Consider the following 9,286-nt stretch of genomic DNA (forward strand, 5'->3'; position numbering starts at 1 on the left):
GGATCTGTACCACTGCGTGCTCATCCTTCACCTGAATGTGGAGCTGCCCCCAAAGTTGCCATGCATCACTTTTTCTTTTTCTCCTCTTGGGTATATTTTGGAGCAGCTGTTCTATGTGGCTTTTGATGGTGATCCTGTGGCAAGCAGCCATTTGCCTGCTGTGCTATCCTCGCAACTAATACTAACTCTTCATTTCCTTTGGTTTTATTTGGCGTTTTTTATCTATTTCTTGGATCAGTTTGCATGGGTTGGTTTGTGTTTGTTTGGGTTTTTGTCTGATTTGGTTTGAGTTTTTTCTTTGGTTTTTCATAAATGACCGGTGAAGTTGGCAAAGCCAAACTCAAGACAATGTAAACCAGGATCAGCTTTCCAGAAATTGCTTTTGGCTGGGTTTAGCTGCTTCCCACAGGCTCAAGATCACTAGTGTATTTTCAGGTTTTGCTCTGCATATCAGCCTGCCCAGACTCCACTTAGAGTTTCACAAATGGAGAAGACAATGGACATTGTGCCAAGCTTCCTTTCAAACAGAAAAACCTGGGTCAGAATGACAGAAAAGAAGAAAAATAAATCACCAGTTAGAACAGAACCAGTGTCCCACCATCTTCCGCTCCACTGTTATTAATTTTGTACATTTAGAGGCAAGCCTGGGTCTAAAGCTTGCATCTCTCAGTTCCTGATGCTATTTGCTACCCTGCAGCCTTGACTCGCCCTGATGTGACTGACTGCTGGGCAAGTGGGGCTGGGGATGCTCAGCCTGGAGAGAGGAGACACTGGGAGACCTCACTGTGGCTGTGCAGGACTGGAAGGGTCCCGCAGGAAAGAAGGGGACAGAGTGTTCAGCAGGGCCTGTGCTGACAGGACAAGGGGGGATGGCTTTCAACTGCAGCAGGTTGATTGAAGCTGCATCTAAGGAAGCTGCTCTTTTCCACTGGGGGTGGTGGGGCACTGGCCCAGGCTGTGCACAGAGGCTGTGCATGCCCCATCCTTGGCAACAGGGCTCTGAGCAGCACGCTCTGGGGGAAGACTGCTCAGCTGGGAACAAGATGTTGTTCTTCAGGCTCCCTTGCAAGCCCAACCGTTCAGGGACTCCATGATTCCACGGTCTCCACTGTCCACTTCAGATGGAGCCTGGGAACTGTGATGTCACAGCCCACGCTCCAGCTGGAACGTCCAGCGCCCAGCAAAGGGCACAACACAAGCCTTGGCCGCTGTGTTCACATGCTCTTCACCCTGCTCCTGCCCACTCTGCTTTTCACCTGCCCCCTGATAACCCATTCAGTCCTGAAAGATCCTTAGTGTCTCGATTTCATCATCCAGCCCTGCAGGATGCTCCCATTTCTCCTGAGGATGGTATGGTGCCATTCCATGGAGGTGGACACCCCACACCTGCCCGAGTGGGCTGGAGCTCTGTGGGGATGGAGTGGGACAGGGACCCCACTCTGAGGTTTTGCTGCCTCTGCAGGCTGTCCCAGACAGAGAGGAGGAGATGGAGGTAGATACAAAGATTGATATGGAGGAGGAGATGGAAATGGATGGAGAAGACCCTGGAGAGGAAGAGATGGACGTGTATGTGGATGAGGAAGAAGAGATGGATGTGGATATGGAAGAGTCCATTGAGGACATGGACATTGATTAAAAAGGTGAGGAAGAGGCCATGATCTTGGCATGAAGAGCAATGCCAGCAGCAGGACAGGCAGAGTGGGTCTCCTGCTGCCAGGCTGGGGCTGGGCTGGGTGCTCCCTGCTCAGGGACATTGTACCCAGGGCACTGGATTCTGGTGGCCATCCACAGCCTGTCCTGTGCCTGCTTGCTCCACACAAGCTCCGTCCCAGACCCAGCCAGGCTCAGTTCTGGGAGCAGAGTCCTGCTGCTGGGCCAGCGTGTGCCAGCCTGGGGGCACATGCAAGAGCCCTCTGTGCCTGACTGGAGTGACCGTGGCATTTGCTTTTCTTCCAGGTGCGATGGACATCATGGAGGGAGATGCCACCTTTTTCTACATACGGTTTACACTTTGATGTTGTCTTTAGGATATAGCTTTTATGGTGTTTGTCTTCTATAAATACGTTTCATATATTTTTTGTTAGATAGGTTTTTCTGTATATATGTTCTATCAATTGTTGTTGTTACAAATATTCTTGCAATGTAAATATATTCTGTATTTTCGCTGCTGTTCTTCTCTAATAAACAAATTTTATTTTTCACACCCCAGTTCTCCTTGCATTTGCTTTAGGCACAGGCAGCATATTGCCAAGTTGTAGTTTCCACTTGCTCCAGGTTCCCAGGGCTGGAGGTCAGAAGTAGATGAAGGGGAAAAAATCCACAATTAAGAGTGTCCATGACACCCAGAGCCAAAAGAAGCCCAGGGAAGCACGTGCTCCAAACAACAGCAGAAATGAAGTGAGAGCTCTGGAGGGAACAAAAGAAAGAGGAAGCCTGAAGAAAGGAAAAAACGTCTCCCCACAAGTTGTTTTGCTTTTTTTTTCATTGATTGTCTCTTCTATCATGTGGTGGAAACCCAGAAAAATGAAGTTCAGGAGAAGCATGGTTTATTGGGAACATTCCTGCATTGTAGACAATCCTTGTGCAAATCATCCCATGCAGCACTCACATATTTAATTGCTTCTCTTCCTGGGGAAGCAGAGTTGCTTTCTTTACTCCAAGCAAGATTTTCTCCCTCCTCCCTGGCAAAGAACAGGCTCCCATCCTGGCAAGCGCTCACTGCTTTCCTTAACACTCATCACACCCATGCTAAGGAGAGTGGAGCAGGTTAATTTACCACTTATTGCAAGTTCTAAGTCCTTCTTAGATAAGGACCATGTTCAACTGAGTGACAGTGAAGCAAAATGGCAAGCCAGGAATCAATTTCCCTGCACACAATGTCCTCCAGTCACATGGATGGTTTCTCACTGGCACACAGGAGGAAGGAAAGGAACACAAATGCATCATTGTACATCAAGTCATACATGTTGAAGGATGAGCAGATCTCACGGGGATATGGAAACCCCCCCTGAAAAGCAGTTCAGAGAAATCCTGAGCTGTTTTGTGGTCCTAGGCATGAAGATGCTCAGGGTCTTCCACAGATGCTCAGCAGGCAGCAGGATTGCGGCTGGATGTCACTCTGCAAATGCCAGTGGCTCAGCTGAGAGCTCTGGCAGTGACTGACACTGCACTGAGAGGGGCCACAGTCCTGCAAGGGTCTTTCATCAGGAGCAAACAGCAGCCTGGAGGGTGGGCAATGCTGGATCTGTACCACTGCGTGCTCATCCTTCACCTGAATGTGGAGCTGCCCCCAAAGTTGCCATGCATCACTTCTTCTTTTTCTCCTCTTGGGTATATTTTGGAGCAGCTGTTCTATGTGGCTTTTGATGGTGATCCTGTGGCAAGCAGCCATTTGCCTGCTGTGCTATCCTTGCAACTAATACTATCTCTTCATTTCCTTTGGTTTTATTTGGGGTTTTTTATCTATTTGTTTGATTGGTTTGCTTCATGGGTTTGTTTGTTTGTTTGATTGATTTGGGTTTTTGTCTGATTTGGTTTGAGTTTTTTGTTTGCTTTTTGATAAATGACTGGTGAAGTTGGCAAAGCCAAACTCAAGATAATGTAAACCAGGATCAGCTTTCCAGAAATTCCTTTTGGCTGGGTTTAGCTGCATCCCCCAGGCTCAGGATCACTAGTATATTTTCAGGTTTTGCTCTGCATATCAGCCTGCCCAGACTCCGCTTGGTGTTTCACAAATGGAGAAGACAATGGACATTTTGACAAGCTTCCTTTCAAACTGAAAAACCTGGGGCAGCATGACAGAAAAGAAGGAAAAAAAAATATCACCAGTTAGAACAGAACCAGTGTCCCACCATCTTCCCCTCCACTGTTATTAATTTTGTACATTTAGAGGCAAACCTGGGTCTAAAGCTTGCATCTCTCAGTTCCGGATGCTATTTGCTACCCTGCAGCCTTGACTGGCCCTGATGTGACTGACTGCTGGGCAAGTGGGGCTGGGAATGCTCAGCCTGGAGAGAGGAGACACTGGGAGGCCTCCCTGTGGCTGTGCAGGACTGGAACGGTCCCGCAGGAAAGAAGGGGACAGAGTGTTCAGCAGGGCCGGTGGTGACAGGACAAGGGGGGATGGCTTTCAACTGCTGGAGGTTGAATGAAGCTGCATCTAAGGAAGCTGCTCTTTTCCACTGGGGGTGGTGGGGCACTGGCCCAGGCTGTGCACAGAGGCTGTGCATGCCCCATCCTTGGCAACAGGGCTCTGAGCAGCACGCTCTGGGGGAAGACTGCTCAGCTGGGAACAAGATGTTGTTCTTCAGGCTCCCTTGCAAGCCCAACCGTTCAGGGACTCCATCATTCCATGGTCCCCACTGTCCACTTCAGATGGAGCCTGGGAACTGTGATGTCACAGCCCACGCTCCAGCTGGAACGTCCAGCGCCCAGCAAAGGGCACAACACAACTCTTGGCGCTGTGTTGACACGCTCTGCACCTTGCTCCTGCCCTCGCCTTTCACTCTTCTTATCCCCTCAATACCCCCATCATTCCTGACAGCTCCTGAGTGCCTGGATTTCATCATCCAGCCCTGCAGGATGCTCCCCTTTGTTCTGAGGAAGGTCTGGTGCCATTCCATGGAGGTGGACCCCCCCACCTGCCCGGGTGGGCTGGAGCTCTGTGGGGATGGAGTGGGACAGGGACCCCACTCTGAGGTTTTTCTACCGCTGCAGGCTGTCCAAGATGGAGAGGAGGAGATGGAGGTAGATACAAAGATTGATATGGAGGAGGAGATGGAAATAGACGGAGAAGACCCTGGAGAGGAGGAGATGGATGTGGATGTGGAAGAGTCCATTGAGGACATGGATATTGATTAAAAAGGTGAGGAAGAGGCCATGATCTTGGCATGAAGACCAATGCCAGCTGCAGGACAGGCAGAGTGGGTCTCCTGCTGCCAGGCTGGGGCTGGGCTTGGTGCTCCCTGCTCAGGGACATTGTACCCAGTGCACTGGATTCTGGTGGCCATCCACAGCCTGTCCTGTGCCTGCTTTGCTCCACACAAGCTCCATCCCAGACCCAGCCAGGCTCAGTTCTGCTAGCAGAGTCCTGCTGCTGGGCCAGCATGTGCCAGCCTGGGGGCACATGCAAGAAAAGAGCCCTCTGTGCCTGACTGGAGTGACCATGGCATTTGCTTTTCTTCCAGGTGCGATGGACATCATGGAGGGAGATGCCACCTTTTTGTACATACGTTTTACACTTTGATGTTGTCTTTAGGATATAGCTTTTATGGTGTTTGTCTTCTGTAAATACGTTTCATATATTTTTTGTTAGAAAGGTTTTTCTGTATATATGTTCTATCGATTGTTGTTGTTACAAATATTCTTGCAATGTAAATCTATTCTGTATTTTTGCTGCTGTTCTTCTCTAATAAACAAATTTTATTTTTCACACCCCAGTTCTCCTTGCATTTGCTTCAGGCACAGGCAGCATATTGCCAAGGTGTAGTTTCCACTTGCTCCAGGTTCCCAGGGCTGGAGGTCAGAAGTAGATGAAGGCATAAAAATCCACAATTAAGAGTGTCCATGACACCCAGAGCCAAAAGAAGCCCAGGGTAGCACGTGCTCCAAACAACAGCAGAAATGAAGTGAGAGCTCTGGAGGGAACAAAAGAAAGAGGAAGCCTGAAGAAAGGAAAAAACGTCTCCCCACAAGTTGTTTTGCTTTTTTTTCATTGATTGTCTCTTCTATCATGTGGTGGAAACCCAGAAAAATGAAGGTCAGGAGAAGCATGGTTTATTGGGAACATTCCTGCATTGTAGACAATCCTTGTGCAAATCATCCCATGCAGCACTCACATATTTAATTGCTTCTCTTCCTGGGGAAGCAGAGTTGCTTTCTTTACTCCAAGCAAGATTTTCTCCCTCCTCCCTGGCAAAGAACAGGCTCCCATCCTGGCAAGCGCTCGCTGCTTTCCTTAATACTCATCACACCCATGCTAAGGAGAGTGGAGCAGGTTAATTTATCACTTGTTACAAGTTCTAAGTCCTTCTTAGATAAGGACCATGTTCAGCTGAGTGACAGTGAAGCAAAATGGCAAGCCAGGAATCAATTTCCCTGCACACAATGTACTCCATTCCCATGGATGGTTTCTCACTGGCACACAGGAGGAAGGAAAGGAACACAAATGCATCATTGTACATCAAGTCATACATGTTGAAGGATGAGCAGATCTCACGGGGATATGGAAACCCCCCCTGAAAAGCAGTTCAGAGAAATCCTGAGCTGTTTTGTGGTCCTAGGCATGAAGATGCTCAGGATCTTCCACAGACGCTCAGCAGGCAGCAGGATTGCGGCTGGATGTCACTCTGCAAATGCCAGTGGCTCAGCTGAGAGCTCTGGCAGTGACTGACACTGCACTGAGAGGGGCCACAGTCCTGCAAGGGGCTTTCATCAGGAGCAAACAGCAGCCTGGACGGTGGGCAATGCTGGATCTGTACCATTGCGTGCTCATCCTTCACCTGAATGTGGAGCTGCCCCCAAAGTTGCCATGCATCACTTTTTCCTTTTCTCCTCTTGGCTATATTTTGGATCAGCTGTTCTATGTGGCTTTTGATGGTGATCCTGTGGCAAACATCCATTTGCCTGCTGTGCTATCCTTGCAACTAATACTATCTCTTCATTTCCTTTGGTTTTATTTGGCGTTTTTTATCTATTTGTTTGATTGGTTTGCTGCATGGGTTTGTTTGTTTGATTGATTTGGGTTTTTGTCTGAATTGGTTTGAGTTTTTTGTTTGCTTTTTCATAAATGACTGGTGAAGTTGGCAAAGCCAAACTCAAGACAACGTAAACCAGGATCAGCTTTCCAGAAATTCCTTTTGGCTGGGTTTAGCTGCATCCCCCAGGCTCAGGATCACTAGTATATTTTCAGGTTTTGCTCTGCATATCAGCCTGCCCAGACTCCGCTTGGTGTTTCACAAATGGAGAAGACAATGGACATTGTGCCAAGCTTCCTTTCAAACTGAAAAACCTGGGTCAGCATGACAGAAAAGTAGAAAAATAAATCACCAGTTAGAACAGAACCAGTGTCCCACCATCTTCTTCTCCACTGTTATTAATTTTGTACATTTAGAGGCAAACCTGGGTCTAAAGCTGGCATCTCTCAGTTCCTGATGCTATTTGCTACCCTTCAGCCTTGACTCGCCCTGATGTGACTGAGTGCTGGGCAAGTTGGGCTGGGGATGCTCAGCCTGGAGAGAGGAGACACTGGGAGGCCTCCCTGTGGCTGTGCAGGACTGGAAGAGTCCCGCAGGAAAGAAGGGGACAGAGTGTTCAGCAGGGCCTGTGCTGACAGGACAAGTGGGGATGGCTTTCAACTGCAGCAGGTTGATTGAAGCTGCATCTAAGGAAGCTGCTCTTTTCCACTGGGGGTGGTGGGGCACTGGCCCAGGCTGTGCACAGAGGCTGTGCATGCCCCATCCTTGGCAACAGGGCTCTGAGCAGCACGCTCTGAGGGAAGACTGCTCAGCTGGGAACAAGATGTTGTTCTTCAGGCTCCCTTGCAAGCCCAACCGTTCAGGGACTCCATCATTCCATGGTCTCCACTGTCCACTTCAGATGGAGCCTGGGAACTGTGATGTCACAGCCCACGCTCCAGCTGGAACGTCCAGCACCCAGGAAAGGGCACAACACAACCGTTGTTCATTGTGTTCGCATGCTCTTCACCCTGCTCCTGCCCACTCTGCTTTTCACCTGCCCCCTGATAACCCATTCAGTCCTGAAAGGTCCTTAGTGCCTGGATTTTGTCATCCAGCCCTGCAGGATGCTCCCATTTGTCCTGAGGAAGGTATGGTGCCATTCCATGGAGGTGGACAACACCCACCTGCCCGGGTGGGCTGGAGCTCTGTGGGGATGGAGTGGGACAGGGACCCCACTCTGAGGTTTTGCTGCCTCTGCAGGCTGTCCCAGATGGAGAAGAGGAGATGGAGGTGGATATAGAGATTGATAGAGAGGAGGACATGGAGACGGAGGGAGCAGACACTGGAGAAGAGGAGATGGAGGTGGAGGTGGTTGTGGAAGAGGAGATGGAAGTGGATATGGAAGAGTCCATTGAGGTCATGGACATTGATTAAAAAGGTGAGGAAGAGGCCATGATCTTGGCATGAAGAGCAATGCCAGCAGCAGGACAGGCAGAGTGGGTCTCCTGCTGCCAGGCTGGGGCTGGGCTGGGTGCTCCCTGCTCAGGGACATTGTACCCAGGGCACTGGATTCTGGTGGCCATCCACAGCCTGTCCTGTGCCTGCTTTGCTCCACACAAGCTCCATGCCAGACACAGCCAGGCTCAGTTCTGCTAGCAGAGTCCTGCTGCTGTGCCAGCTGTGCCAGCCTGGGGGCACATGCAAGAGCCCTCTGTGCCTGACTGGAGTGACCGTGGCATTTGCTTTTCTTCCAGGTGTGATGGACATCATGGAGTGAGATGCTGTGGGAGCTCAGTACATCACTCCGGATGTCCAGAGCTACTGAGACAACCCTTGGGGGGCTCGGAGGTCCTGGAATGTTGCCAAAAGTACCTGGTGGCTTGACTTTTAAAGAAATGACACCTGAAGGTGAGGAGATGAGAGAATTTCAGGTCTGAATGGTGAGGGGATGTTATTCACTTGTTAGAACTTAAGTTAGAATGCACTGTACAGGGGGGTTTTATGTGTTGTACAGGGGGGTCTAGAATTCTGTACATGGATCAGGAGTCCCAAGATGGAGGAATTTGGGCGTGCCCTGTCCTTCTTCTTTCTTCTCCTTGGCATCCATGTTCAGGATGATGTTGGCATGTGTGGATTGGTTCATAGAAAGAGGACACTTGCCAACAAGGGCAGAAAGTATTGGGAAGTAAAGGTAAATATCGAATACGTAATTTTCATTATAAAAGAGACAACCGCCTCGTGGGCGGGGGAGAGTGCCTTTGGCTGTCCTGCTGAACAGACCTCGGCTGGACAGACAGAAAATCTTTGTAGATAAGAAATAATAAACTCGACTGAAGACCGAAAGCAAGAGTCCAGACTCCTTCTTCGAGAGCGCGGCCTACCCAGAACCACTTTTTCCCGTGCTGGGGCAGAGACAAGCAACAGCCGACCCCGGCATCTGGCGTCCCTGGGTGGGCCCGAAGGGGGGCCCAAAGGTGGGCACGAGGAGCGACAGCTCAAGCGGAGAGCCGAAGAGTGAGCTGCAAAGAGAACACCCAGGTGGGCAGCACCCGAGCGGGCAGCTCCCAGGCGGGCAGTTCCCGGAGCTGGACTCATTCCCAGGAGAGCAC

At 50.0% G+C, this 9,286-nt stretch overlaps 2 long non-coding RNA genes across 3 annotated transcripts; both read left to right on the top strand.

Annotated features, from left to right (window-relative positions):
- Nucleotides 1-1,205: 1,205 nt before the first annotated feature.
- Nucleotides 1,206-9,020, top strand: LOC135305702 (uncharacterized). Of its 2 annotated transcripts, none has more exons than XR_010366680.1 (3): nt 1,206-1,350; nt 7,938-8,115; nt 8,432-9,020. It is a non-coding gene; the product is annotated as an uncharacterized LOC135305702 (long non-coding RNA). The 2 variants fall into 2 exon arrangements; XR_010366679.1 differs by lacking the exon at nt 1,206-1,350 and adding an exon at nt 7,680-7,825.
- Nucleotides 4,460-5,358, top strand: LOC135305746 (uncharacterized). The gene is made up of 3 exons (XR_010366730.1): nt 4,460-4,605; nt 4,717-4,864; nt 5,187-5,358. It is a non-coding gene; the product is annotated as an uncharacterized LOC135305746 (long non-coding RNA).
- Nucleotides 9,021-9,286: the final 266 nt, after the last annotated feature.

The sequence above is a fragment of the Passer domesticus genome, chromosome 8 (genome assembly GCF_036417665.1).
Source record: "Passer domesticus isolate bPasDom1 chromosome 8, bPasDom1.hap1, whole genome shotgun sequence".
Lineage (NCBI taxonomy): Eukaryota > Metazoa > Chordata > Aves > Passeriformes > Passeridae > Passer > Passer domesticus.